At 51.5% G+C, this 23,144-nt stretch overlaps 1 protein-coding gene across 7 annotated transcripts in view; it reads right to left on the bottom strand.

Annotated features, from left to right (window-relative positions):
• The window catches only part of LPP (LIM domain containing preferred translocation partner in lipoma), a 423,011-nt gene that overhangs the window by 320,036 nt on the left and 79,831 nt on the right, over positions 1-23,144 (bottom strand). For 5 of the 7 annotated variants that reach the window (XM_090050830.1, XM_090050829.1, XM_090050835.1 and 2 more), the window contains one exon: positions 10,742-10,837. The exons of the other annotated variants lie outside the window; for them this stretch is intronic. The gene's annotated coding sequence lies outside the window, so the exon portion shown is untranslated. The remainder of the gene's footprint in view (positions 1-10,741; positions 10,838-23,144) is intronic. 7 annotated transcript variants of the gene reach the window in all.

Raw genomic sequence — 23,144 nt, 5'->3', positions numbered from 1 at the left:
GGCAATCAAATCACTCCAAGCCTCTGGAGTGCGAGACACCTCTGCCATCTCTACCGCTCCTTCAAGGATAAAACGTGCATCCTCTGATCCCAACAGGATGGCCCCGCAGCTGATGTACGTGAGCATAACCCCACTAATTTTGATGGTGCTCCGACTAAGGACCCATCCCAATGTCAGCATTAGACGCAATCTTGCTACTGATGCATTTTGGTCTAAGATGGAAAGACGGCCTTGTCAGCATGAGCAAATGGCAGCAACTCGTACCGTACGGCATGGGACAGCAGAGCGAAGCAAAGGCAAAACCGCAGCAATTTGAAACCACAGCGAAGAGCCAGACTGGACTACCCCAGCACGCTCATTCAGGACGGGTCTCTATGGACAAGGATACTGCCGGCAATCTGGAGATCTCACCGACATGATGTGATGCACCCCTAATATTAGAAAATGTTGGTCATATGTTAGAAATGTTACAGAAATAGCACAGGATCATAAGTTACCAGCTGAGTCACAACTATCTGCTGCCTGCCTTTTTTTATTCCTTTTTTTTTGAGTTCTTCCAATACATGGGACACCGCACAACGTGGTTTTTCAATGGCTTGCAATTGCCCTTGACTAGGCAGAGAGAATTACCCTCTGCAAGCAGGAAAACTACTGAGTGAAAGGCTGGTTGCCTAACATGACGAAAATTGATTTGGAAAGGAAGGAGAGATTTTTGCTGTTGTTATGCCTTTTAAATGTAACCATATGTTTCTCTCGCTGGGCTCTAACAGAGAGCCCGGACAGCGTAGGCTCTTTGGGGCAGGGACTTCTTGTTAGGTGCACGTACAGAGTTTGCTGCGATAGTATCAGAACAAAACCCAGCCCAGAATCGAGGGTCTAAGGCAACACAAATACCAGTGATCTTTCTCCTTCGTTAGAAACTACATTTCTTGGTCATGCTTTATCTGAAGGCCCCATTTCTAACCAATTTGTGGACCATATAAGCATGCTATCGGCACGTATGCATGTCAGCATGCTATCGGCCCTTACATCGGATACACACATGTATGTGCATTAGCAGTGCTTATAAGCACATCAATGGAAGGGTGCTACAAATGGTCATGTCAGAATAATAAGCATCCTGTCAGCCTGATTAATACACCTGCTCATCACGTATTCACCCTTTACAAATGCAACCTTACTAAAAGACGTGGCTGATCTCACTGATCCCTAAACCTGCAGTTATCTGCCTCTCATCGAGGAACGCACGGGTGATGTGACACTGCCAGCTCGCTGAGCAAACCTCCGGTCTCTGCGAGGCACGTGAAATGCAAGCTTCCCGCCAGGCTACCACTTCCTGGGGAAAGCCCAAGGGATGTGCGTGGGACAGAACGACTGATCCAGCTGAAAGTGCAGGAGGGGAAGTAATACTGGGGCACCAGTAGCACACCCCGGTGGAGTGGGATAAGGGAAAAGTCAATACATCAACCTAGGAGAAAGGGAGCCCAGTTTTCCCGAAAGAAATGGTGTTTTGCAAGGGTTCATGCCCTGCTCCCCAACTTCCCTTCCCTACTCCCTGCTGCTTTCTGTGGCCCAAAGCAGCTTCTTAGATCAGATGCCCAAAGACGGGGAGTCCATCATTCCTCCTCCTTTTCCCCAGTCGCACCTCCTTCCCTCAATGGGCTAAAGGGGCTGTTTGGAAGATTTCAGGGTACGAAATGAAGCAGCAGGCAGAAGCAGGCTCTTAGGCAGGATGCCTTCCAGTCAAATACCACGCTGCGAGGTGCACCAGAACGTGGGTCCGAGACCACGGGGATAAGCAAGCTATGAAAGCCTCCGGACACACGATGCTTCTGGCAACCATCGGCTCTGCATGTGGATCCACTTCTGGAAATCTCCTGGCTGGCTCCAGCACGAAGCAAGCAATGGGACACCCCAGATCTCCAGCACAACGGGACACCAGATCTCCAGCACGAAGCAAGCAATGGGACACCCCAGATCTCCAGCACAATGGGACACCAGATCTCCAGCACGAAGCAAGCAATGGGACACCACAGACAGTGCATTGAGACAACCAGCTCTCTTGGGTTTGCTCTGAACAAGTCTTCTGGAAAACCGGCCAAAAGCCCACTGGCCAGACCCAATGTCGAGTCCTCGCTTGGAAGGAAAGGCATTTAAAAGTGTTCAAAATGTTTCGGCGTATCTGATGAGAATGTAATCGGGCAGTCCCAGATTCCTGAAATGTTTCAAAGCACAGCTCCCACCAGCTCAAAAGTCAGGGGGAATGCTTTGTTTCCTCGGGTCTGGGACTGGAACATTTGTCTAGCACCTTATAAGACATTGTTTGGTGGAGGGTAACCATTAAAATATGTGTTCCACATCGTGCAGCATTTGCTATGAAATTTGCCTTTTTGCTCCATGAAAAAAAAAAAAAGAGGGGAGGGGAGGGCTTGAAAGGAATCCTGCCGCTATAATTTCATGAAGTATCATTGTAAAAGCCCCACAACACGATCAAAGTGCTGCAGGAAACAGATGTTGCACGCTTCTCAGGAACTCCAGGGTCCGTATTCATACCCTTGCTAAATCCTATGAGCCAGATCTTTCCCTTGGAGAAGTGCCTGAAGTCTTCCAGAAACGTGCCTAGGTGTGAGCCCGAGGGCAGTGTGAACGTGTGCGGCTTGTGCAGTACCCGGTGTGGTTTGTGCAACCCCCTTAGAAAGCACAATTGCCAGCACGGCTTCCAGAGAACATCCCACCCTTGGGAGCCCACGTTTCACCTGCTGTGCAGGAGAGATAGGACTTTTTCCCCCTCTTTATTCACAGGGATTCACCCAAATGCACTGAAACATCCCACGCAGCGCCTCCGTGACCTCATGTCTTGCACTGAAGGCCTGCTAGTAAATGAAGTTATAGCAGGGGTGGAGAGAAGTCCCACAGCAAAACTGCGACTTGGCATGGCAACCGGCTTGCTGAGCTGGGCCCTGCTCCTGGAAGACACCAGGATACTGTGAGCTGAGCCCCTTCGGAGCAACGTGCAACCGCTCCCCCAAGCCACCTATCTCTGATGGTCCCACCAGGCACCACATCCAGCCCACACCCAAAAACAAGAGCAAAATCATTTGCCTCTGCAGCCTAAGGGCGCTGGATTGGGACTCGGGCCTCTGCCACTGACCTGCTGTGTGGCCATGGGCAAGTCACCTGAACTTTGTGTGGCTCTGCTTCCCTTGCTTTATAGCAAAATCTCTTGGGGAGTGGGGGGAAGGGCAAGGATAGACTTTCACTAAGCACCTGTGAAGAGCCCAGCCCAACAGGGTCCTGATCTCTGCTGGGAGCCTGCAGGTGAAGCAGAGTGCACAGAAGTAAATCAAACAGCAGCAGGGTCATGATGGTGAGAGGTCACAGAGGAGAGAGGCACCCCATGAGACGTGCACACGCACACGCAGAAGAAACGCTCTGTGGCACCTACGGGACAGACCCCTCTGCAATTCACCCAGCAAGCGCAAATCTCTGTTTATAGCAAACACCTTGGATAAGGTACCAGCTGCGATCGGCGCCAGATTTCCGCGGCAAGCCACGTTCCCCGAAACATTCGTTCCCCAGCACGCCGCTGGGTGTCCGAGTGCTTTCCCAGGAACATGAACCAGCATCTCGGGAGTGATGCAAAAGTCTAAACGCTGCACAACACCCGGCGGTTTCATCCACGTGAGCCATAAACCAACACAACATTCATATCAATCAAGCGCCCGAGAGATGCTGAACAATAAGGCACCCAAACAAGGAACCAAAACGAGGGGCTCCTATAAGCCTTTGCACATTTGCAGAGGAGTGTCTTTGCAAGCAGGGTCTTGCAAGTACTTCACTTCTCTAATATGTGTCCAGTTTCATTTCACCTGTTTCCATGGGCTTCCCTTCCAATTCTTAAACCTGCCTGCACATCCTCTTTCACTATGAAGAGCAGCTTCACCTTCACTTCTCCCTCAAGGAGAAGCGTTCACACGGGCCAGGAAGGTGGCAGAGAGGAAGCGGCTCGACTCCCTTTCCCCCTCAAGTCCATGAGACCCACAGGAGATGCCACTCACAAGCCACGAACACCCCTCTGATACAAGTCCCTCCACTTTTCCCCAAATAACTATTTCACTAATGCTCAAAGCATTAACGACACCAAAAGATGCTGTTCAGTGGTGCTCAGGTCGGCAACTCTGGAGTCACCAGCTCATCGATGGCTGACAGCTGTTGTTAGTCTCCAGTGCCAACACACAGCACCGCCGATCCTCACTGTATAGAGGGTCTTGTCCATGCAAAGGTGAGCACGAAGAGGCTGAGACCTAAAAAGCGGGGAGGAACCAGAGGCTGGGAAGAGCAGGGTGCTGCAAAGGAGAAAGAAGAGAGATTCCCAAGCCAGTGATGGTGATAGGAGCCCGGTGGAGGACAGAGGCAGTGTGACCCAGAGACATAACCCCAGGGGACAGGCTGAGGGACCCTGACTCTTGCAGACAAGGAGCCAGCAGAGAATGGGGGATTCATCCCACCAGCCACCCTCAAGCCCGAAGCAACGCTCAAGCCTGTCACCAGCCTGAAGCCAACACCCAAGTCCCTCCTGCAAACCTGCACCATTTTTCACCGCAGACGACCCCAGGGCGCTCAGAAAATAACACAGGGCCCTGATTTTCCCCTTGCACTTGCTGGCACAGCCTCACTGGGGAGTGCGGACAGACAGCGTGGAGGCAACGGCTCCCAAGGAGCTGGGGGGTGCAGACAGCCACAGCCGCTGCCTTTCCTGACACGAGTCGGGGGAAACTCCTGGCAAACTACTGCCACACAAGCATTTGGGGTGTTTTTTTATGTCGGTGGAATTATGCATTTATTCGGGGGTGTAACAGCCCCCTGTCCCGAAGCCTTTCCCCCCAGGGTGAGCAATGACCATGAAATCCTGGCCCTAATGGGAGGCACTCGGGTCAGCGACTCTGGAGTCACCAGCTCATTGAAGGCCGAGCCAGTCTTGCTGGGCAGTGTCGGGAAGATGAGGGCTTGTGTCCCGACTATTGTGTTTTCTGCCTCCACCATTTGCCTCAGATGTGCACAGGCTCACGCCTCAGTGGGGTGAGTCTTGGAAATGGGCTGATTCTAAAATACAAGAGGAAAGCATTGAATTGGGGGGTCTATATATATATTTGATAGTCCATATGCTGCAGCCTACCCTCAAGCCTCCACCGTGCCCTTGGGAGACCTGCGAGCAATTGTCCTTCCCCACCGCTCCGACCGCCAGCCGAGATGAAGGACCGGTGCCAAGTGCGCTGGCGCGTATGTGATGCAGACACCTGTCCTCTGGGAACTGGACTGAAACCAAGACACCAAGGTTACCTTGCATGGCCTCTATCACAGCAATGACAGCACACGCCCTAAAGACAGCACCACCCACGCCCGGAGGAGGACTAGGAAGGGGGTTTGGTCTGGGCCGCTGGCTCTGGAATGAGGGAGAAGTCTCTCGGGCCCGGTGGAGGCAGAAAGCAGACTAGCCGGCTCTTTGGGAGACGAGCCCTCCTCCTCCCGACACTGCCCAATGAGACTGGTTTGGCCTTCGATGAGCTGGTGACTGAGTGACTTCGGATGCCAAGACTACGCAGCATCTTTTGGCAGAGCCTGAGGGTCACTGACAGTGGCCGGAGGAAGGCACGCTCTTCCAGGGGATCGAACGACGGGTGGAATAAACAGTTTCAGCCATCTTCTCTGTTCGGAGCATGCACCAGACCCACAATGGCTCTCCAGCCCCTTCCCCACCCCACGTGCAACCCGCTTGACTTCCAAGTGTCGGAAAGGGGCCCGAGCCCAAGCTCCAGGCTTTCTGCTTTAGCCACACAAAAAAGTTTTTTTTTTAAAAATTCAAATAGTTTGTTTTTCCAAATAAAAATAATGTATAGCCCCAGCTTGATAAGAAATGCACTCCGAGGCTGTCCTCAAGTAAAAGTGCTTGATAACAAATTGCCTGTGCTAACTGCTATTTTACTGTTGAATTTTTTTTATTGTTGGTTAAGCAGTGCAATTATGGTAATAAGCCTGAGAGGACGGTACGCTAAAGTATTGAATGTGATGGAGAGAATACTCAAACTGTTAATCTTACCTGAACGCTGGAAACAAACAACCTTATTAGTATTTATGGATATGGCATCTACAACATGTTTCTTAAGGGGAAGATATACGTGCAATAGCTGTTCTCTTTCCAGTGGGCTGGCCTATTTTGCCGGTGCCTTGTCACGGTTAAGTTCAAGGTGACTATTAACCCCTGCTGCTAAGCTAGAGGCTCGGAGCAGGAAAAAAAAAGCAGTCGTACTTAGCACTGAAAAGACACTCGTCCTACAAGTCTTTTCCTTGCAAGAAGCATGACACTAAGTCTGATAGCCACACTACCAAATAAGAAGCAGCAGGCAGAGAGGAGCTGAGTGACTCAACTTAGTATTAAGGGGCCGCTCCCAAATGCACGTGGCTCTTTAACCAGCCCTCGGTCTGCTACTTTGGTTTCAGCCAGAGCAGCCCAACTTGCCCAAAGCTTAAGATGCCCAGGTGACCGCTCACAGCCCGCTCAGTCACCGCTGCAGAGGATTTAGCCCTAGGTGATTAATGCCAACAGTGTTTTAAGACTCTCTCTCTCTCGACTCCAACGAGGAAGGGGGACTGGCTGGTTTCATTTCACAGATCTGTATTTTGAATAGAGGAACGACAGTCTTGGGGTGATGGTGCTAAATTTGGAGTCAGGAGGCCTAGCTGCTAACATGGGCTTTGTCACCGGCTCACTCTTATTTAGTTTGCAGAAGAGAGAGCGGGGATTTGATAGCAGCCTTCACCTTCCTGCAGGGAGGCTGCAAAGTGGATGGAGCTGGGCTGGTCTCAGTGGGGGTAGATGACAGAAGGGGCAATGGGCTCAAGCTGCAGCAAGGGAAGTTGAGGTTGGATATCAGGAAAAACTCTCTCACTAGGAGGGTGGTGAAGCACTGCGACAGGCTACCCAGAGAGGTGGTGGGATCTCCATCCATGGAGGTTTTGAAGACCCGGGTAGACAAAGCCTTGGCTGGGATGATGGAGTTGGGGCTGGTCCTGCTTGAAGCAGGGGGTTGCACTACATGTGACCTCCTGAGGTCCCTTCAGCTCTCATTTTCTCTGATTTTGTGAGTTTGAGCAAGCCTCTTCATTTCTTTGTACTGCTGTTCCACTTCTCACCCTTGGCTATCTTTTCTGTTTTGACTGTAAGCTTTTCCAGGCTTGACCAGCCTCTCACTACGCATACGCCTTCCAGGGAGGCCGATTTTGCTTCAGACCACTCCAATACAAGTCACCCCCCAGCTCTTTCACAACTTTCCTGCACATAAATCATGCTGGTGTTTGGACCCTCACCTTTCCCAACTGTAAAATGAGCGTAACACTATTTCCCTGTCTCAGAAGGGTGTTGTGAGGACGACTATGCTCATGATCTGCAGCAGGACAGTTCTGGCCCAACACTGCAACATAAAGAGTTTGCAAATGCTGAAAAATGAATCACTAAATCTGGGCCCCCCCAAAAAACCAAAAAATGGGTTTGCTGGAAAGTTAAGAAAGAAGCAAGAAGAAAATTCTAGTCCAAACTGGTGTAAAAAAAATCACACATGTCCATTTTTCAATCTGAAATCCCTCAATATTGTTTTTGCCCTTTAAAAAAAAAAAGCCCCACCGGCTTAGACTTTTGTAATCTTTAAGGATTTCATCCGCAGAGGCTGGCAGTATTGCTAGGACCGCTGAAACCAGGATCGTGTCCCATTACGTTCTCTCATGGGTAACCGAAAATTGTCACTGAACCCCTGTGTGGAAATGGAGCCGTCTAGGAAATGTTTCTATGAATATTAAGAACAGGGGAAAACCCAAGCAACTGTCCGTCAGGGCTTGGGATTCCCGAAGTGCTCAGAGCAAACTCATACCCAGCGAGCCACAGCGTTTTAGTCAAAACACACCAGGATTTATTGGTGCTTTCTCGAGCAACCAGTATAATTTATAGCCATTCGCAGTCAGAGCAAGACTTCTGTTCTTAAGGGCATGAAAGGAAGCAGGTTTGAAATGCACAGAGAGTCGAAGAGTCACGAGGTACTTGCTATGCGCGTGCGGAAGAAATACAAAACGCAAATGAAACCCCCCCCCCCCAAAAAAACCCCAAGTTGCAAAAATCATTCACACCGTACTACTGAACTGACACGAAGTGGGTTCCTGCTGGAACAGGAAAGAAAGACATCTGAGCCCATTTCCCAGCTCTGTGTCCATTTGGCTGCAGGAGCCTCCAGACTCCCCATGCATAGGCCTGTCTAAAGAGGCTTCCTCCTATGCAACAGGTAATAGGGGGTTTTGGCTGCAGCTGTGTCGGTCAAAGGACATAGGCGGATGTGTAATAAGCACTTTGAGATCCTCCGTCACCACGAGTGTGCAGTGAACCATAGGGAAGTCGGGCTGCAAGGCCCTGTCAGAGGTCACATCCCCTCCAACCTTGTGCTGGAGGCAGGATGAGCCCTCCCCAAAGCACCCCGGACAAACCCACCGTCGAACCGGCAACCTGCCACAGGGAAAGCCGGGGAACCACGGCAGCCGACGTCCTGCTTCTGCAAAAGGCTGTTAATATACTCTCAAGAAGTCCCACGTAGAGGCAGCACCTCCTGCTACTGAGAAAGGCAATGTGCACCCATCTGACCATAGGGTAAAACTCCTTCCTGACCCCAAATCTGGTGTTGGTCTGCAAGACCCTCCAGCCAGGAACCTCCAGCAGCTCCATCGCCATCCCCAACCACGGGCTGCAGCCTACACCCAAAGCTTTGAGGATGGCTTAAAAACACCCCGACATGGGGGTCAGGGGCAACCTGCAAAACCCCAAAGCCTGGGAAATACCCACAGGCATCGCTGCACCTAAATCACCCCTGACCAGTGGCTGTCCAGCCTCTCCTTGACCACCTCCAGTGATGGAGAGCCCCCAGTTTCCCAGGACATTTCTCCCACGGCCGTGCTATTCTGCCACAACGATGGCGGCATGAGCTACATCATCACTTGAAAGCTTTCAAGGAGAGCTGGGCTGTCACCCACGCAGTAACACACGACTGCCCACGCCAGCTCGGACGGGCAGGTCCGTGCAGCACTCTTTGCAAATCGTCTGACCCCAACCTGTCATTAAACGCCGCCCCCCCAAAAATCCCCAAAACTCAAGAAGTCCAGAGAACTCAGTCCCGTCCCTGCAGCACCTCAACTTATTAACTATCCTTGCAACAAGGTGAACTACAAGATCTTGGATTGATTTGACTGACTGAGATCAAAAAGGGTCAGGGGTCACACTGCGAACGGCCTCCTGCCAGGGACAGGTTTGGCTTTCAAGGTTTAAGCAAATCGCTGCAGAAAGCATGCCAAAGAACAAACACGCACAAAGGTGACTCGGGAGGGCATCTCCCCATATTTCTCTCTCCACCCTATCTATATTTCTTGGGGCTGCCTGAAAAACCGTCTGCACGCTCCTGCCCCTTCGTCCCTATGGGAAGAAGAGGGTGGGCACGCTGACCCTCAAGCAGCGATCTCCCACCTGTGATCCGCAGACCCCTGTGGGTCTCCAGACTCTCTCAGGGGGCCGCAAAAAATCCCTGTGATCAATGAAAAGTATGCGAATACCTACCCTTACCATTCAAAGGGGTCCACATCTCCATCTGAAATTTTTTAGGGATCTGCAGATGTAAAAAAAGGTTGGAAAGCACTGCCCTGGAGAGATGCCAGGACATGTGCACGTTGCAAACAGAGATTAGAGCATGCAATCTCTCTACTCACCCCAACACATAAGGGAGTGTACTATTTAAGCCTTCCAAATCCAAAGAGTTGAGGCTCCTGCTATTCCAGGTACTCCACTTCATTACTTCATCAGCTGAGGGACGTGAAGCCTAACACAATCTCCATCCTCCCCCGTTACGACCTCTCAGAAGGGCCCGGGCTCCCCGCACCTCTCAAGCATCGCTCAAGGACACCATGCAGCTCCCAAGCGAACGAGCAAATGGTAAAGGACCTTTTGGGATTTGACTCCCATCTGTTTGCCATTGCTTTCCACAGAGAAACGTGCGGGTGCACAAACAAGTCCAGCTTTGCCCCTGCTGTCAGCGCAAGATGGAGGAGAGCAAAGACGACAGGGAAAAAGGACCAGAAGTGAAAAAGGAAACCCCAATCCATCTCCCCTGCCACTAGAGATGGATTGGGGAGTCAATAATCAAGTCTCCGTGTCAGGAGCTCAGATAACCCAGTGTTTGGTGCAGCTTGGGCCGCAGCTCTCCCACCCCAGCGAGACGGATGAGAGTCGCACGCCGACGGGGACGTGAAACACTGCTTAGTGCATCACAGAAGGCAATCGAAATCCAGGACAGGCAGAAAGGAGTCAGTACAGGGACGAACCCCTGCTTTTATCCCAAATATATTACGCTGCACACAAATGATTTGAGGTCTGAGTGCGTGATCGATGTGCTTACAGTCCAGGGGAGCAGGATGCACTCCTTAGATATAATAGAAAAGCTCTCGTTATGTCTCCCACCAGAGCAGGGAGACCCGTAGGCATGGAAATATTACCCTATCCACTGAGTAGGATCTTTCTAGCGGCCCTCCAACTCCTGATCCCCCAGGACAACCTCACCAACCTGTTGCAGAAATTAAAGCATGAAGACGCTCCGCTGGTCACCCCGCCGCCGTTTCCAGCAAGGCGGGTTTGAGGGTGAGAGTGGGCTGATTGTCTTACCTCGGCCAGGCAGGCGACCGACTACCGCAAGGCTGTTTCAGGAAAAAGCCACATCCACTGGGCAGCACGTTCAGTGTCCTCCAAACCGTGGGGTTTCTACAGCAAGAAAAGGAAAAGAGAAGGGGGTCGTTTTTATTTTATTCATTAAGTAGCACAGGATGCCTGAAAAGGCTCCGGAGTCGAGCCTCCTCAGGCTGCAGGCTCCTCTACCCCATTACTGATGATTAACTTTAAAACAAAGCCCCTGAAACCAATACCAAAAAAATGTAGATACGCTATCTCCTTTCTCTGCCTGTCTGGGGTGTAACCTGGCATTCCTCAATAGCGCCCGTGAGAGGCCAGCTGATAAAGGGAGCTAAAACCTACCCCTGAATCTGCAAAACGCCTCCTCAGAGCTACTCCCAATGCAATGCAGCAGAAGAACAGGTTCCCAAGGGGTATAAAGGAGCGGATACGGTTTCACTCTTCATTGCGACACAATTCGTTTCACCAACTCCAAAGATGATGTCCTTGCACCCAAATAAGCAAGATCACAGTAGAGATCCCCTGGAAATCAGGACTGAGGGAAGTCGGTCACTGGCACACTGATAAAGTCATGTCTACCTTCGGATCGGCTGGGCAGGCCATCTAGCAAAGCAAAGGGGCTTTTTCCAACACGGATTTGAGGATCAGCAACTTACAGGATGGAGCGAGAGAGATTTAAAAGGCGGATCTGGGCACAACGCTGAGCATCCCAAAGGATAGGCCGGAAAGGGGAGAACATTTGCTTCAGCTCCTGGGGTTACTACCAAAGAAATATCACTGGTCCGCCAACCAGGAAAACGTCCCTGGTCGCCACCTACTCCAAACCCGAAGTTTGTCCTGGACAAACTCCCGATTTGGGACCAAACTCCCAGATGACTCTGCACCACCGGCTTGCTTCCCGTCGTGAATTAAAGACACGAGCCCACGAGGCCTGAGGACCATGCGCTCGTCTCCAGCCTGTTCACTGTCGCCCACCCGCTTCCCACCTGCGCGCCGTCCAGCACCGAGGTCTCACGTGAGTTGTTTGTTCTTCTTTTGCAATTCTTCTCCGCTCCTTTCAGCCCTTTGCCTTGCCATTGATCACGGCTCTCTGGCTGATGCCAACAGTTCAGCAGACGGCCCAGCGGCTGTCAGCACAGGAAGGTGGAGTGCCCCTTTTTAGCACAGATTGGGTAACAGAAGTATTTTTCCAGGGCTGGTGGTTGAAAACGAATAGCTGCCGTAACAGTGCCCCCCAAACAGTGCATCGTAGCTGCAGGAGGTGTCGAATATTATGCTTTTACACCGAGCCTTTCATCTTAACCGACCCCACAGTGTATGGCCCATTCAACAAGGTACTTAACCACACATCTTCCAAGCATGTGAGCTGCTCAACACCTTAAATAACAAGAGAGACAGGATCATACAACCACAGAGAAGTGGGGCTGGAAGAGGCCTCCCCAGGTCATCTAGTGCAACCCCCTACCTGAGGCGGCATCATCCCTATGCAAACCACCTGGAGCATCCCTATGCAAACCGCACTGGAGCATCCCTATGCAAACCGCACTGGAGCATCCCTATCCAAACCACCTGGAGCATCCCTATGCAAACCACCCCGAGCATCCCTATGCAAACCACCCCGAGCATCCCTATGCAAACCAGCCCGGACAAATCCATTGTCTAACCCTGACACCAACACCTTGCCATGTAGCAGGAAGGGGAGAAGGGGGCAATCAGCAACACTCAGAGGCATGAGAAATACTCATGGTAGAACACAGGCATAGCTATACCTCGATCATCTCCAACCAGGGGCTGTCCAACCTATTCTTGAACACCTCCAGTGATGGAGCATCCACAACTTAAGGAGGCCACATCCCAACAGGCCCAAGAGCCTCAACACCCACAGACTTTCAAGACCGTTAATGGTGGCCAGCGTCTGAAATGGATGCTGCAATCCCTGCACCCCTCCATGGAAATGCATCCACTTCTATGGCAGGCTACGGCAGCTGCTTAATACCATAAAGCGGTATTGAATAACAGTCCAGGATCACACGCCAAGAAGACTACTGCATGCAATTGAAACTGCCAAGGGATTAAGTCAGGTCAAATGTAATTACACAAACTGGAGCCGGGCCAGGACACTGGTTGATTTAGGAAAATTAAAAGAGGTGTTTAAAAGTTAGAGAGAGTTCTTCCTCCGTTAATTATTGGTGAGTCAATCGCTGAAGCCACCATGCTCCGCAAGACAGTCTGCGAGTGAAAAAGGAGGCATAAACTTAAAAGGCATTAGAAGTGATTAGCTGTAGCCTTTGTTCTCCCCGGCACATCTCCACAGCCGAGCTCGCTCCTCTTGTACATTAAAGACTTTCATGTCTGTGCTGAAAAGTGGCCCCGGTTCCTTTGATACTTCGGGGAGGAAGTGTTTAAGTTTACAAATGTCACGCTGTAAGAAGCGACTGCACATGAACAAAGGAGCCCGCGCGTGCCCCCGACACGCCAGAACCAGCTGTCAATCCATTTATCCTAGTGCCTGGGGTTCCCACCGCCAGCGCGGGAGCAGTGGCACGGCAAAGCGAATGCCGCCGCGGAGCGACGCTTGTCCCGTAATTGTGGGGTGCCCTTAAGGCACGTAAACGGATGCACAATTTCAGATGCAATCGGGAGCGGACGGGGAGGGAAGCCCTCGGTTACTGCCGGCGCGAGGAAACACTGCTGTAAAGGAGGCAAGGAGAGAAGGGCAGTCTCAGGGTCAGGCCAGCTGGATGTCACCTTGGGTGGCTGGAGTCTAGCAGAGCCCCCAGAACAAAGTCCCCACTGGATGCTCGACACGGCACGGCACTTAGAGCAAGTGTTCACAGGTGGTCACTAGTTGTGTATTCCCTACCGAGCTTGACACACCTGGGAAAAACACCCAGAAGCGCTCACAACTGATGTGGCCTGGCACTGTGCTTCAAATGCATCAGGTGGAAGTGCTAAGTCCTCTGATAAATCAGGCGGAGTCTCAAACCGGGCACCCAAAATTAAAAGGTGCATCCATCCGTTCCACATCTCAAACATGGAGGTCACGCTCCCAAGCACGGTCAAGCAAGGCGGCATGAAAATAAATTGCTTAGCGTTCCTGCAGGAAAAAGAAATTAACTTCTTTTGCTCAAGAAACGTACGAAATAAAGCACCAGTTTGGATGACATGGGTAATGAGGAACAGTAAATAACCCCCCATCCATTCTCCAAGTCCCAGCTGGGCTGGATGCTGAGAGGGGTCCTGCTGAAAAGATAAAAACTGTTAAAAAACCATGATAATATCACGAGAGGCGGCATCGTAACGTAAGGACAACGGGATGAGGTTGCTTGCGTTTTATTTTTTAAATGCTTGTGAAAAAAGTGACTTGCAAAAAAAACAATCGGGAATTCACTTGGGTGGATGCAAAGTCCATAGGGCAGGAATTGGCAGCTTGAGTTAGGGGAGGCAATGATATCAGTGACGGTCTACTATCCTCTATATGAAATAGCCACTAGAGGGATGGTGAGATGCTTCAGGTTTCTGTTATGAGCTGACTCGGGACTTTTAAGGTTGCATCCCAGGTTTTGAAGGAGGGGAAGGGAGTCTAATCTGGTGCTTCCAAACCTCTAGGCACCCCCTCTCCCAGCAGCGTAGTCAGCCAGCTACTTCCCTGGCCCTGCTGCCCGGAGCAAGTGCAGGAAGAGTCCTTCTCAACCCGATGCTGGAACATGTCCAGAGAATTTAGCTGCCAAGCTAACAAGTCTCTACTGATCATGAGCAAACTGGCCTTTTTTTGCTAGCTCTCAACTTGGCCAAATTGGAGCAACTATTCCCAGGAAAGCCAGAAACACATCCTTGATATCAGGGCGATTCTCCTATAAAATTTCAAGTTGCTGCTTCACAGCTTAGAAGGGCTTGAGAGCTAGAAGGAAATTACCAGGGTCCACACGCGCCAACCTCTGATCCGGAACCGGGGTAAGGGGATATGTGTCCACACACACCAACCTCTGATCTGGAGCCGGGGTAAAGGGAAGTGCATCTACACACACCAACCTCTGACCTGGACTGGGGCAAGGCGATGTGCGTCCACACACACCAACCTCTGACCTGGTACTGGGGTACGGGGACACGTGTCCACACGCACCTACCTCTGACCTGAACCGGGGTAATGGGAAGTGGGGCTACACGCACCAACCTCTGATCCGGAACCGGGGTAAGGGGATATGTGTCCACACACACCAACCTCTGATCTGGAGCCGGGGTAAAGGGAAGTGCATCTACACACACCAACCTCTGACCTGGACTGGGGCAAGGGGATGTGCGTCCACACACACCAACCTCTGACCTGGTACTGGGGTACGGGGACACGTGTCCACACGCACCTACCTCTGACCTGAACCGGGGTAACGGGAAGTGGGGCCACACGCACCAACCTCTGATCCGGAACCGGGGTAAGGGGATATGTGTCCACACACACCAACCTCTGATCTGGAGCCGGGGTAAAGGGAAGTGCATCTACACACACCAACCTCTGACCTGGACTGGGGCAAGGGGATGTGCGTCCACACACACCAACCTCTGACCTGGTACTGGGGTACGGGGACACGTGTCCACACGCACCTACCTCTGACCTGAACCGGGGTAATGGGAAGTGGGGCCACACGCACCAACCTCTGATCCGGAACCAGGGTAAGGGGATATGTGTCCACACACACCAACCTCTGATCTGGAGCCGGGGTAAAGGGAAGTGCATCTACACACACCAACCTCTGACCTGGACTGGGGCAAGGGGATGTGCGTCCACACACACCAACCTCTGACCTGGTACTGGGGTACGGGGACACGTGTCCACACGCACCTACCTCTGACCTGAACCGGGGTAATGGGAAGTGGGGCCACACGCACCAACCTCTGATCCGGAACCGGGGTAAGGGGATATGTGTCCACACACACCAACCTCTGATCTGGAGCCGGGGTAAAGGGAAGTGCATCTACACACACCAACCTCTGACCTGGACTGGGGCAAGGCGATGTGCGTCCACACACACCAACCTCTGACCTGGTACTGGGGTACGGGGACACGTGTCCACACGCACCTACCTCTGACCTGAACCGGGGTAATGGGAAGTGGGGCCACACGCACCAACCTCTGATCCGGAACCGGGGTAAGGGGATATGTGTCCACACACACCAACCTCTGATCTGGAGCCCGGGTAAAGGGAAGTGCATCTACACACACCAACCTCTGACCTGGACTGGGGCAAGGGGACGTGCGTCCACACACACCAACCTCTGACCTGGTACTGGGGTACGGGGACACGTGTCCACACGCACCTACCTCTGACCTGAACCGGGGTAATGGGAAGTGGGGCCACACACACCAACCCCTGACCTAGAACCATTTGCAAAAGAAAAAGGTTTAGTCTAAGGCACAGAGCTGTGACGGGAAAGGTGAACCCAAATGGTGCAAGTCCAGATAAATTATAAGCATCTCAAAAGATGCTTGTCATTTATCTCCAACCTACATTTAATTACAACCTACACCCCTGAAGCATCCCGAAGGAGTCTTATAAAACTGCAAATGTTTTATAAGACTACAGCTGTGGCTACCTGCTCCATCCATATGCACAGCATGTTCAACAACTGCTGTTCCTCTTGCATCGTCCTCTTAACAAACATCCAGGTTGTCGAGAGTAACACACCAGCTGGCCTGAGCACGCAGCAAAGTGACTCACCTTTGGGGAAGGAAATAAAAAACTGCGACATTCAGCTGAACCTCGAGACATCAGATGGGGTGTTTTAAGTGAGCAGAATACAGCTGATTTGAACTGGGTCTGGCCAGCATCCCATCACTTGTCAGAGGGTCCCAATAGATATTTCCCTGCAGGAGGTCATCAGCTACACCCCATTTGCAATCACCCAAGGACAGAGTCAGCAACCCGGAGAATCGTGCAACAGTACTATGACATCACTCATTCAAATGCAAACCAGACTGCCTTGTGCTTAACCAAACTGCAGATGAGACAGCAGCCCCAGACGGCACGGCTGAAGGATCCGCAACAGCACACACAACACTGCCCCAAACGGCTAGTACAAATGAAAATCCCCTGCTCGAGTCTGTCCAACTCAAATGAATTGCTAATTAGTTCAGGCCAATAATGCCCCCTGAACGCCTCAAACTCAGCCCAAGGAAATGGCATGAAAGAACTAACACTGGGCATGTCTACATGTGCATTTACGCCGGCTTAAATTTACTGTGCAGTAAGCAGAAATAGGCAGATGTCAACGCACGCAGGCATTAAAAACACATTAACACTGCATTAACTTGGGACTAAAATTAACCCCCAGACAGTCCCCACACACAGCGTTAATGCACAGTAACATGTCTACACGTGCATTACTGTGCAGTAATTAATTGGGCATAAATTTGATATCTGCATGATGTAGGCATCAAATTAACGCTCGAGTCGGCATAAGTTGCCATATTTACTGCATGGTACGGGTGTGCATGTGTAGATACATGCCTGTACTGTGCCATAATTGTGGTTACTGGGCAGTAAATGCGCACGTGCAGACGCGCCCACTGAGTCGCAGGGAAGTCAGTGCTGAAGCCGTATCCAAAACAGCAACTTTCCACTTCTCTTACTTGTTATGAAGCAAGCTGCACTAGGCAGGGTCATCCAGCTCGCTGTGTTCAATTAAAGGGGTGATTCAAACGGGAAGAGCTTTCAGCAAACAGGGGATAAACATCAACTGCAGGTTGCCACAGACAACACGACCGTCTCCTGTACGACAAAATCTGGTGCAGCTCTACGGATCTGCCGACGCGCGCGCCCAGAAATTGATCCAAAATAGTAACGGCAGTCACAACAACACGGCTTTACGTCATGCCCTTCCTTTGTGTGCTGAACTCGACGGAGATGCTCAAACCTGCTAATTACTTTCTGCAAAATACCGGAGTGAAGTTTTGGCTCGGCGATGAATTTCCGATCGCACTTCTACCACCTATTGTTGGCTTACAGGGGATCGGACGTAAATGAGAGGCTGGCACTCGGTAAGAGGAATCGGAAAGGAGTGCATGCTCCCTCCCTGGGCCCGTCGACATACACCCGGCTCACAGCTGTTCCAAAGGAAGCTGCTGCTAATCTGGACTATGATGCGACTTTGCTCGCAGGGGCCAAAAAAAGGTAAACTTTCCACCTCGTTGTAACCCACGCTGAGTAGAGGAGGTATTTAGCTATCTGTGGCCCTGAGCTGTCTGGTATGGGGCTGAATACTAGCATTAGATATCGTACCTTGTATTCAGGGCACTCAAGGCCCTTTATCAACATTACCGGGGCTAAGTTTCAAAAGCCCCGCTGTGTCTTTCCAAGCACGTCCCAGTTTTAAGGCAATGAGGGAGATGACCGGTCCAGTGAGTTGTGGGAAACCCAGGTCCAATTCCTTGGTCTGACAAACGGCTTCTGCGTGACTCTGGCCAAGTCATCCGAGCCCAAACCTTAATACCATTGAGGAGCAAAGGTGCAGTGGTTCTGCAGCTCCGGTCCCCATTTGTATCACGGGTAGGACGGCAGCATCCAACCTTGGGGGGAATTCAGTGAGCAAAAGTCTGTGGGGCACCTCAACAGTGCTGTAACCGGGGTCCCCCCAAGGGATGCAGAGCCAGCGGCTCAGCAGCTCTTAGCATCTTGGACCACAGCACGGCTGACCAGGTCTCCTGAGTCTTGGACCGTGGCTTCACCCAGGACACTGCCCCCACGCTGCGAGTTGCAATGGGATGATTACCGGTAGGTGTTCTGCACGGTCCTTGTCCCCCACAGCCTGGCAGGCATCACACCAGAGGGATGCTCAGACTCCCCAGCCTCCAGCTGCTGGCTCAAGTCACCCAAGGTAAGACAGATCCCCGTGGGTCCACGCTTCGACCCTGACCCATGGACCTGCTGCTCAGTCACGCCACTCTCCTGGGCTCCAGTTTCTCCACTGATAAATCAGGTACAACATGCTCCCACCCTCAGCAGGACGCTGGGATTTTTGTCTCAGCACTTTAAGCCTCTTCCATGCAAAAAAAGAATTAAAATATAATGCCATATCAACCAAATCAACTGGCTAATCAAGGAGGTCCCTTTTGGCCTTGAAAAGCATCTGTGAATCCTTATGAAAGCCAATGCAGAGTGGCTTGCAATTATTCCCCATGGCCGGCTTGTAGGATTTTCCAGCAATAATAATGAGCCCTATCCCTGATCAGGGAGCAGCAGTGCCACTGCATTTCCCTATACAAATGCATTCTCTTACACACCGATGCATTAGATACTTCGGGGGGGTTGGCTGGAAAATCCCAAGAAACAAAACCATTCTTGATTAAAAAACAAGTGCAGTTCCACCAAAACATTACCCTGGCTTCCCCTCCTTTTTTTGCTCAGATTTTCCACTAGCTCTAGTATCTGTCGATAGGAGAAAACCAACAGTGGAAAAAAGCTAAGCCTCATTCTTGCTTGCGTCTCTGGTGTAACACAAGGGGAAAGATAACCCCTGGCCTAGCAAAATGCCAGAGCCATTAACTGTGAACAAAAAGCACTGCGCACCCTGGTCGCAACCACATGCCCAGGCCCACGCGTGCTCTTTCCAAATCGCTCCCTGATTATCCGGCCTCAAGTCACAGCAAGTCTGCGAATGAGTTTGGAAGAGAACCCAGAAGTGCTGGTACACCTTCCTCTGGGTCTAATCACCACCTGCCGAGGACTTAAAGGCAGATCCAAAGCCCAGTGAAATCAATTAGTGCCTGCTCCTCGGCTTCCATGTGCTTTGGATACGGCCCTCGGAGCATCATTAAGACCCAGGTTTGACAAAGCATTTAAGCACATGCTGAACTGGATTAGGCCCAAGGAGAAAGGGCAGATTCGGCTCATCTCAGCTTTGTTCCATCAAAACTTTGCTCCTTCGCTGCCGCCCTTGCTCCCGGGCCAAAGTGTTTAACCTCAGTGCAGACAGAAGAGCGTCCCGAAGCTGCACAGCCGGAAGGTAACGTTCGCTTTTCTCCACCCGGCTCTGCAGTGCCAGGACGTACAAGCACAGCAAAGTGAAAAGCAAATGCATGGGACTATTCCTGAATGTGAATTTGCCAGGCTTTCTTCTATATGGTCACAAAAGCCTGTGTTTTCCTCTGTGGCTGCTGCAAAATGCAGCTTCTGGGGGCCAGACGGGCGCGTGGCGAGACCAGTTCACAGATCCGAGCGGTTCCCGACATGCTGAACCACGTGCGTCAAGGGCTTCGGCGCCGTGCGATGCTGCGACCTGTCATAATGAAACACCCTCTTCCTTTTAACACGGCTATTTCGGGTGCCGGATGACGTGCCCGGTCTCAGAGGACGACGAGGAAATGCAAGGGGCTGGCGCTAGGCAGAACCAGATGGGATCTCACCGGAGCTGCAGCTCCCTGAGGGACGTCCCTGGTCCAATCTAGAAATGGGAAAGACGGCGGAGAGATGCGCTGAAAGGAAGGTGTGAAACAGGCCTGGGGCAGCATCTCTGACAGGTGCCGGTCTACTCCCTATACTTCTGCTTTGAAGTGATGCTAAGAGCTGCTTTAAACGTTCATTTTACGACCAGCTCGTGTAAAACGTGCCTATTTCTCTTCAGAAATTCCCACTATTGCAAAAAAAAAAGCACCTGCGTGCTCAATCAAAACTCCTCGTGCCCTGAACTGTTTGAGTAGAAGAGGTCCTCAAAGAGATCTCATTCTTTTTCCATGTTAAAACAAAACCATAGAAAACAATATTGCAGCACCCATTTGATAGGAGCAACGATGACTATTTCAAATCAAGAAGCATGTGTGCCATCCAGGAGCAAACCAGCTTACACGTGACAAATCATTTTTGCTCCCCCCAGTTAAAAATATTTCCACCAGTTTTAATGGCAGCAAGCACCAGATTCAAAAAGCACCGGATCCAAAACAGGAGAATGACTGGTGCGCATTCAGGAAAGGAGCAGGGGTGCAAATCTCACCGTGAAGCACTCCCAGGGCAGGTCCAGGAGACGTCACAGCCCCAAGAAGAAGCTGGTTCTCAAGCAGACCGGGCCCTGATCAGTCCAGACAGGGTAGCAGTGGGGGAAAGAGGATGGAAATGCAAAGCAGGTCCAATGTCTCTTGCATATCTGAACAGTGCCCGGACAACTGAGGGCCCCTAGTTGAAGGGGGGCTGCAAAGAGGATGGAGCTGGACTGGTCTCAGCTGGGGGCAGACAACAGAAGGAGCAATGGGCTCAAGCTGCAGCAAGGGAAGTTGAGGTTGGATATTAGAAAAAACTCTCACTGAAGCACTGGAACAGGTTATCCAGAGAGGTGCTAGACTCTCCATCCTTGGAGGTCCTTATCCCTAGCTAGACAAAGCCTCGGCCAGTATTGATGTAGTCGGGGCTGGACTAGATGTGACCTCCCAAGGTCCCTCTCAAGCCTCATGGTCCGTGTCAACGGAGGGCTCCTGGGTGCTGCCACCATCATATGAATAGCTCATAAGCTACAACCTCATTATAACGTAGGCCGGTGGGACCAGGAGAAGAGTTCATTAGAAGAGGGTGTGTGCTGTACCAAAGTTAGTTAATTTGGTGCACTGTCATCATGAAAAAAAAATCAGCTCCTGTTTCTGGGAGTGTTAAAAGGGGAGATTTGCTATAGTGAGGTCAGGTAAAGGCAACTTCACCGATGAAGTTACACCCAGGCTGCACGGAGCTAAGGAAGGTCTGAATCCAGCCCTGAGTCTACAATGCACTTCGGGTCCCTTCTGCATTAAAAGCTCTGACCTTCCAGTCCTCTGTGCACCTCTCAAGGCCTGTGGCTGCAAACCCTTGCTTCGTCATAAGGTCTCGTGGGTGAAAAGACACCTCACCAGAAACACGCTCGCCTATCAAGAGTAAAACGACACTGCTGCGGTCCGTGTCATTCGCTGCACCGGGGAAAGTATTGCACGGCCATGGGCACACGATGGGACGGGAAGCCATGGTTGGATTTCAGCTGCGCTTCTGGGTGTGGACTGGCTAACACTTGAATCACTGCTTGGCTTTCTCAAGAATAGCTTCTTCCTCATCTAACCTTGCCTCTGGGCCAAAAAACAAGCCTGCAATTGAAATAGAAACAGCTTATGCTGGCTAATTCCTCAGCTTCCCCACTGGGCTTCTTCCCAATGCACAGGAGAGATCCAGCAGAAGGCAGTAGCAACACTTCCAGTCCAGGCAATGGGCTCAAAGGGGCTCTCCCTTTATAGAGCGGAAACAACTGGTTTAAGACCCTTTCCGAACAGCCTCGGCCTGCCGTAGGCAGCATCTAGGATGGCGAAGAAACCGGGCCGAACAATCAACGGGGCAACCGCAGATCCGCTGCGTGTCTTCCAAATAGACGAGGAAATCCCCGTGGTTTATACAGGGGCCAGGCTCTAACAACATGTATGAGCTGCATTAGCAGAGGTGGAGCCAATGTCAGGAGGCAGAATGGAGGCCAGGGGCACCTCATCCGTCCTAAATGCACAAGCCCCGGGATCAGCACTTCAGAACCGGGGAAGCCCAGGCACAGATTCATAGACAGCGAGGGCTGAAAGGGACCGCAGGGGGTCACATCTAATCCTACCAAGCAGGATCAGCCCCAACGACATCATCCCAACCAAGGCTTTGTCTACCTTTGTCTCCAAAACCCTGCAAGGATGGAGACTCCACCACCTCTCTGAGCAATTTGTTTCAGTGCTTCACCACCCTCCTCGTGAGAAAATTCTTCCTAATATCCAACCTCAACTTTCCTTGCTGCAACGTGAGCCCATTGCTCCTTCTGTCGTCTGCACCACTGAGACCCATGCAGCTCCATCGGCTTTGCGACCCCCCTGCAGGGAGGTGAAGGCTGCTATCAAATCCCCCCTTGGTCGTCTCTTCTGCAGACTAAAGGGCTCAGATCCAACCTCCGCATGCTGCACCCAACCCCCGGGCCCACCAGCAAAGGGTCTGACGGCACAACCAGTCACGCACGGACGTGCCCGACTCCCCTCGCTGAATTCAACTAGACCATTTATAGGTTCAAGTTACTCAATCGGGGCCTAACAAAAGGGAAGATTCAAGTGAGATCATGAATGAAATCATCTCTGACTTGATTTTCCCTCCTCCACCTACAGCCCCCGGAAAGATGCTGTTCAGGGGAAACAGGATATAAAGGGGAAGGACGGTAAATGGGATTGATTTCTAGGTCAAGCAAGGCAACAGAAAATCTCACCGCAGCATATACCTGCTTGCAACTGGCCAGGAGGCCCTGCAAACGTCAGGACAATCTGGCCCAAAGCACTCGCAGAGAAAGACATTAGCTTTCCCGCGATGGCAGGCGCTCCCTGCAGCCCCGGCTACAGATGCAGACCTCCCTCTGGACGCTG

This window comes from Crocodylus siamensis, chromosome 6 (assembly GCF_052110815.1).
Source record: "Crocodylus siamensis isolate JL-2025a chromosome 6, ASM5211081v1, whole genome shotgun sequence".
Lineage (NCBI taxonomy): Eukaryota > Metazoa > Chordata > Crocodylia > Crocodylidae > Crocodylus > Crocodylus siamensis.
This window is presented reverse-complemented; position numbering and strand designations above follow the sequence as displayed.